Consider the following 8,013-nt stretch of genomic DNA (forward strand, 5'->3'; position numbering starts at 1 on the left):
CCCCCGAGACAGAGTTTCTCTGTGTAGTCCGGGCTTCCTGGAACTCACTTTGTAGACCAGGCTGTCCTGGAACTCAGAGATCCGCCTAATGCGTGCACCACCACCGCTCAGCAATGACTTATTTATTTATTTATTTATTTTTAAAGATTTATTTATTGTTATATGTAAGTACACTGCAGCTGTCTTCAGACACACCAGAAGAGGGCATCAGATCTCATTATAGATGGTTGTGAGCCACCATGTGGTTGCTGGGATTTGAACTCAGGACCCTTGCAACAGCAGTCAGTGCTCTTACTGGCTGAGCCATCTTTTTTTTTTTTTTTTGGTTTTTCAAGACAGGGTTTTTCTGTATAGCCCTGGCTGTCCTGGAACTCACTCTGTAGACCAGGCTGGCCTCGAACTCAGAAATCCACCTGCCTCTGCCTCCCAAGTGCTGGGACTAAAGGCGTGCGCCACCACTGCCCGGCTTGGCTGAGCCATCTTGCCAGCCCAAAATCTTTAACAGAGTTTTCCAGAAGATTAAGTCAGAGACTCCAACTGACCTTAACTGACCCAGACGAGAATCAGCACTAAAACATTATCCACCAATATCCATAAATGGGTGCTTCAACACCCGTATTTGCTGCCCTCACAAAATGATACACGTGCATTGTTCTAGGTCAGGGTCATGGAAGGGTGGCTTAACATTACAGCAATGTACCAGCTTAGGCTGTAAATGCTGATTACATGGGAAACACAAGGCAAGCAAGGCTGATAGCCACATTGTTCTTTGAAAGGCAGGTTAAACACAGTAGGAAAGCAGTCTTTTTTTTTTTTTTTTTTTCTTTTCTTTTCCAGACAGGGTTTCTCTGTATAGCCCTGGCTGTCCTGGAACTCACTCTGTAGACCAGGCTGGCCTCGAAATCAGAAATCCACCTGCCTCCGCCTCCCAAGTGCTGGGATTAAAGGCCTGCGCCACCACTGGCTGGCTGAAAGTAGTCTTAAGTGACCCAAAGGTGTGTCACTAACTGGCTGTGAGGCCCAGCAAAAGCTCCAGGCCCTTAAGGTAGAAGAGATGTTTTTATGACATTGCGTCTCCACAGAGGAAAACCTGTCAGAGAGTTTAAAGCCCCAGTGCTCACGGAGAAGCTGCTTGGTTTCCTGAGTCCCCTCAGCTTTACAGAAGGTCTCTCTGTGTGCACTGCTGTGTTTGAGATTTCTCCACTGCTGCTGAGAGAAAAGGAACCCAGGTTAAGTCTCCTAGACAGAGAAGTGTGTGTGTGCATGTGCGTGTGTGTATGTGTATTGAACAGTTTAGGGTCTGTGTTAATTTCCACCTACCACAAGAAGAAACCTCTCTGATGAGGGTTAGAGATACACTATTCTATGGGGAACAAGATGTCATTAGGAGCTGGACAGGGGTGGCGCATGCCTTTGATCCCAGCACTTGGGAGGCTGAGGCAGGCACATTTCTGAGTTGGAGGCCAGCTTGGACTCCAGGACAGCCAGAGCTACACAGAGAAACCCTGTCAAGTAGAAAAACCAAAAAAAAAAAAAGTGGGTTGCAGCATTATGGTATCTTTGTGGACCCAAGGAAGGGTTCATTGGTTAAGAGCACCAGCTGCCCTTCTAAAGGTCATGAGTTCAATTCCCAGCAATTGCACGGTGGCTCACAACCATCTGTAAAATAAGATTCTGGGCTGGAGAGATGACTCAGCGGTTAAGAGCATTGACTGCTCTTCCAGAGTTCCTAAGTTCAAATCCCAGCAACCACATGGTGGCTCACAACCATCTATAATGAGATCTGATGCCCTCTCCTTGTGTGTCTGAAGACAGCTACAGTGTACTTATATATAACAAATTAATAAATCTTTAAAAAAAAAAAATCCTGGCTGGGCGGTGGTGGTGCACGCCTTTAATCACAGCACTTGGGAAGCAGAGGCAGACGATTTCTGAGTTCAAGGCCAGCCTGGTCTACAGAGTGAGTTCCAGGACAGCCAGGGGTACACAGAGAAACCCTGTCTCAAACAAGAAAAAAACAAAAAAACAAGACAACAACAACAATAAAAAAATCCTGCAATAGTTTAAGAATAATAGTGTTAGGTTCTCCCCCAGGGTCTATGGCCCATCCAGAACAGTGAGAGCAAAGGATTCCATCTTTTTTTTTTTTCTTTTCTTTTCTTTTCTTTTCTTTTTCTTTTTTCCGAGACAGGGTTTCTCTGCATAACCCTGGCTGTCCTGGAACTCACTCTGTAGACCAGGCTGGCCTCAAACTCAGAAATCCACCTGCCTCTGCCTCCCAAGTGCTGAGATCAAAGGCATGCACCACTACTGCCCGGCCGGATTCCATCTTATTGAGTGGGCTGTAGATCTAATCAGAAAGTTGTTGGTTACTCCCAAAACATCTGTACTCCTGTTACAGCAGTGGGCATATCTAGACAGGCCAGTTGTTACTGTGGCTTGTACCATTCACATGATCACCTTTCTCTTAGGATAGCAGTCTTCTCTTCAGACGCCTCTTCCAGCCCTATGAAAGCTCACCCGATAGGTATGAAGTCTGAAGCTTGCAGGTGAGCACCAGCATGATGTCTCTGTGTCCTGTGAGTCTAGGATGTAGCATCTTACCATCACATTCTAGAAGGTGACTGGGAGGACTGGCAACAGCCTGTCACACTTGAGTGTCGATAGGATCCCATTTGCCACGATGCACAAAGAGGTGGCCTGCTCCTGGTTCTGGCGTGTTTATTTGCTAGCATTCAGTGTCTGGTTGGGGTATTATTCCCCAGTTGTAGAATAGCTCCATTAAAACTTTACAATGTGTGTGTGTGTGTGTGTAGAGAGACAGTAGGTTTCCATGTGGCCTCTTAGAAGGTCTGGTCTCTTGTGTTAGTCATCCCTCCCTGTATTCATTCCTGCCCTTTACCTCTCACTCTGATTTAACCCTTTCTGTTCCATTTTTCTCCTTTAAACCTATATTTCAATATGTTCTGTCTCCTCTCCCTTAACCCCCACCTCCCACCTCTATGGGTATTTCAAGTGAAACACACATCCTGGAAGATTCCCAAGCTACATCCACAAATGAGAGAAGATACATTTGTAACATTTGCCTTCTGGGTCAGGGTTAGCTCACTCAAAGTAATTGTTTCTAGTTCCCTCTGTAAGGGTTAGTTCTAAGCGAACTTGCCAGACATGAGCTAGAGTCGTCAGGGAAGAGGGAATCTCAACTGAGAAAATGCCTCCATAAAGAAAATGCCTCCATAAAGAGCAGAAGTAGACTGGGTAAACCTGTAGGGCATTTTCTTAATTGGTGATTGGTGGGGGAGGGCCCAGCCCATGTGGGAGGGCCATCCCTGGGCAGGACGCTCCTGGGTTCTGTAAGAAAGCCATGATGGACAAGCCAGTAAACAGCACCCCCTCATGGCCTCTCCATCAGCTTCTGCCTCCAGGTTTCCGCCCTGCTTGAGTTCCTGCCCTCAGTGCTTTGGACAAAGGATGACCTGTTCTATGGAACTGTGAGTGAAATAACCCCTCTCCTCCCCAAGTTGCTTTTGATCGTGGTGTTTTATCACAGCAATAACAACCTAACTAAGACACCCTTATTTGAGACAAGGTCTCTCTTGGTTGTCCAGGCTAGCTCTGAACTCACTCTGGAGTTGAGGCAGTCAGGCCTTGAACTTCCTGCTTTAGCTTCCTGCCTAGCTGAAATATAGGCTTGTGACTTTAATTGCCCTCCCTCCTAGCACAGTGCTGAAGTGTTGTGTAAAATTAACTTGTATTTGCCTGAAGTAATTGTCTTTTCTGCGGCTCACTGCCTCAGTCTGCTCACCTAGACCTAGTTCTGGAAGCTTCTAGCTACCTTACCATCTAACTTAGGCCTAAAATGTTTCCAGCCTCTGAGAATTACTGATGAATAAGCTCACCCTTTCTAGCTCTTTCTGAGCTCTGGGTGGCTGGTTCAGCTCAGCTGTTCTGGCTCAAACTCCCCTTCAAGCTGACTGAGTCAAACTGTCTTCTCTCTCAGTCTCTGACTGAATTGCCCTGCTTGGCTTCAAATTAACTCTACCAGTGTGATTCTTCTGGCTTCTTCTCACTCTCTGGCTCGTTCTGTCTTTACCTGTGTCTAGCTTGTTCTCTCTCAGCCTGTCTCTGAACTCTCTGGGTAAAACTGCCTCCTTCCTCCTCTCTAGGCGGTGCTCCCTCTGGAGTAGCTTCCCTTTCCTCTTTCTTCTTGTGAGAGTTGGGCGTATCCTATTGTCAAATCTTTCTCTGATTCATCACTTCTTCTGCCACTCAATTAAACATCACTTTCTTAAAAAAAAAGGGGGGGGGGTTGCTGGAGAGATGGCTCAGCAGTTAAGAGCACTGGCTGCTCTTCCAGAGGTTCTGAGTTCAATTCCCAGCAACCACATGGTGGCTCACAACCATCTGTAATGGGATCTGACGCCCTCTTCTGGTGCGTCTGAAGACAGCAACAGTGTACTCATTTATAATAATAAATAAATCTTAAAAAAAATAGAAAAATAAATGCCTATGGTTTTGTTTCTTTCTTCTTCTTCTTCTTCTTCTTCTTCTTCTTCTTCTTCTTCTCCCCCTTCTTCTTCTTGTTATTATTTATTGTTATTATTATTTTTTGTTGGCTTTAAGGAGTTTATTGTAGAAAGGCAGAGAAGGGGAGAAGAGTAGAGAAGCAGAGGCCATGGCCGCTTTGGGGTGGTGGGGGAGGGAGGAGAGGGAGCAAGAGGTGAGAGTAAGAACAAGAGCTTAAGAGAGGATTGTTGTTATTTTAAAAATTTATTTTTATCTACATTTATATGGTTTTCCTGTATGTGTCTGTATGAGAGTGTTAGATCTCCTGGAACTGGAGTTACAGTTGTCAGCTGCCACGTGGATGCTGGGAAGTGAACGCTGGGTTCTCTGGAAGAGCAGCCACATCTGGGGAAGGTATCCCTTTGTGCCCTTAACTGCTGAGCCCTCTCTCCAGCCTCAAGATTTATAATTTTTATGTATATGAGTGTATTTTCTGTCAGTATGTAAGTGCATTGAGTACATTCCTGGTGCCTTCAGTTGCCAGAAGAGGGCGCCATATCCCCTGTATTGGAGTCAAGGCCAAGAAGCCACCATGGGAGTGCCAGGAATCAAACCTGGGTCTTCAGCAAGAACAGCAAATGTTTTTAATAACTCCTTTATTGCATCAAAAATATTTATTTTATTGTGTGTATGTGTGTGCCTGAGTGTGGGTTTGTGCATTTGAATGCAGGTACTTTTAGAGGCATCAGACAGCCTGGAGCTAGAGTTAAGAGTGATTATGAGCTACACACACACATACACAGAGAGAGAGAGAGAGAGAGAGAGAGAGACAGAGAGAGACAGACAGACAGAGAGAGACAGACAGACAGAGAGAGACAGAGAGACAGACCAACTGAGACAGACAGACGGGGGGGGCAATTTGTGGGAGTTGGTCCTTTCTCTGTACCATGTGGGTACAGGAATTGAAATCAGGTCATCAGGTTAGCAGGCACCTTCACTAGCTGAGCTAGCTATATCACAGGCCATTTTTCCATTTAATTTCCTTAAATATTCAATTTAAACATTTGGAGCCAAATAAAAGCCCAAATTAATGAATTAATGACTTTGTTGTTGTTGTTGTTTTCATTTTTCAAGACAGGATTTCTTTATATAGCCCTGGCTGTCCTGGAACTCACTCTGTATACCAGGCTGGCCTTGAACTCAGAAATCCACCTGCCTCTGCCTCCCAAGTGCTGGGATTAAAGGTGTGTGCCACCACTGCCCAGCAGCTCAATACTTTTTGACATCTTGTTCTGTAGCTTCCTTTGCCTTTTGCATTTGTGTGCTAAGGAGCTGGGCACGAGTCCGGGCCATAAGACTGGCAAAAGGCTCACACTTCTTTCCTTCTGGGATGACTCTGGCTTTTTCCTCTTTGCGGACATTCCAGATGAGCATCACAGGTCCTGTTTTGTTTTGTTTTGTTTTTTGTTTGTTTGTTTGAGAGCACAGGTCCAGTTAGCTGGGTGGGTAATGTGAGTTCTTCAGCAGAACTCTCTCCCTTTGGAGCAGAGGGCTTTCTAGGGGAGAGTACGAGCTTGGACAGGTATTCCTTCAGGTGCTGTGCTGCACACTAGCCTGCAGTGATTCAGTGGATTTGCTTCTTTTCTTGGGTCCACAAAGATGCCATCATGCTGCAACCCACTTTCTGGTGGACACCAGTTACCCTGAGTTCTTCCAGGCTGAAGTCCTCGCCAGCTTGGACCCTTAGTGTGGTATCTCATTGTAGGGCACCTCACCATGGGCCTGATGGGACCTGCCATGGGGTGAGAGGGCAATGTGGCACACTTTGACTTCCTGGTCTTGCATTTGTGGATCTTGTGTACCAGCTGGTTGAACCAAGTGCTCGTTCACTGCTGCTAACCCTTGTGGAAGAGAGGCTTCAGGATCATGCCACTCTGGCTGGGCAATATGGCTGCCCCTTGCGCTATTTATTTATGTTTAGACAGGGCCTCACTACATAGCCCTGACTGGAGTGGAACTTGCTATCAGGCTGATCTCAGACTTACAGAGATCTGACTGCCTTTGTGTTCAGAGTTCTAGGATTAAAGGTTTGTACCACCATACCCAGCAGTTCATTATTTTTAAAATGGGCAGGCAGCAAGATGGCTCAGTGGATAAAGGCATCTGCTACAGTGGTTGAAGCCTGAGTTTGACCCCTGGAAGAGAACCAAATCTCATAGGTTGTCTTTTGAACTCCATTGGCACCGTGACTTGTGTGTGTGCACACAAATGCACACACACACACATACATCCCAAAACCAAATAAAATATAATAATAAGGGGCTAGAGAAATGGTTCCGCCATTAGAGGCTATAATCAGTAATGAAAGTTTGGCATGCTGATACACGATTCTAATTCATGAGGGCTTCATGCAAGAAGACTCCAAGCTTGAGGCCAGTGTAGGCAACATAGTTTACCTCAAAGTTTCATAAAATTATGTATCTATATTTATTGGGAGTCTTACTTTGTAGCTCAGTTTGGTTACCTTCACTATGTAGTCCAAGCTGGACTCAAACTAGTAGCAAACCTATTGCTTGGCTGCAGAAGTGCTGGGATTACAGACTTAAACCACCTTGGCCAGCTTCAGAAAATTCAATGTTCCTGTGTAATACTAAGATCTTGAAGCTGATTAGATGAGCTTAGTAGCCTGATGAGTTTCACTTTTTAAGAAAGGTTTATTTATTTTTTATTATATGTAAGTACACTGTAGCTGTCTTCAGACACACCAGAAGAGGGCATCAGATCTCATTATAGATGGTTGTGAGCCACCATGTGGTTGCTGGGATTTGAACTCAGGACCTTTGGAAAAGCAGTCAGTGCCCTTAATCACTGAGCTATCTCTTCAGCCCAAGTTCCACTTTTTTTAATCCCAGTACTTGGGAGGCAGAAGCAGGAGGATTTCTGAGTTCGAGGTGAGCCTGGTCTACAGTGAGTTCCAGGACAGCCAGGGCTACACAGAGAAACCCTGTCTTGAAAAACAAATAAACAGGAGCTCACTATGTAGTCTAGGATCTTTTTTTCTTTTTGTTTTTTGAGACAGGGTTTCTCTGTGTAGCCCTGGCTGTCCTGGAACTCACTCTGTAGACCAGGCTGGCCTCGAACTCAGAAATCCACCTGCCTCTGCCTCCCAAGTGCTGGGATTAAAGGCGAACATTTTTTTTAAGGTTAGGTAGGCATGGTTACACCCACCTTTAATCCTAGCACTCCTGAGGCAGAGGCAGAACACTTCCAAGTTGGAGGCCACCTAGTCTGTATAGATGCCCAAAAAGCCAGGACTACCCAGGCATTTCTTTAAAACAAAACGAACACCCCCCATCCCCCCCCAAAAAAACCATGCTTCCTGATGGTAGGATTTAGGCAGATTATCTTTGTTTCTTCTGCACTAGCATCTTTCTCTAGTTTTTCAAGAAGGCACAAGGAGCTTGAAAATTCTTGCCTCTTTGAGCCCCAATTAAACAGTACACATAC

The 8,013-nt window shown here is 45.5% G+C and overlaps 1 pseudogene; it reads right to left on the minus strand.

Moving 5' to 3' along the window:
- Positions 1–5,775: 5,775 nt before the first annotated feature.
- Positions 5,776–8,011, minus strand: LOC116078683 (annotated as a pseudogene).
- Positions 8,012–8,013: the final 2 nt, after the last annotated feature.

This window comes from Mastomys coucha, unplaced genomic scaffold, assembly GCF_008632895.1.
Source record: "Mastomys coucha isolate ucsf_1 unplaced genomic scaffold, UCSF_Mcou_1 pScaffold5, whole genome shotgun sequence".
NCBI lineage: Eukaryota > Metazoa > Chordata > Mammalia > Rodentia > Muridae > Mastomys > Mastomys coucha.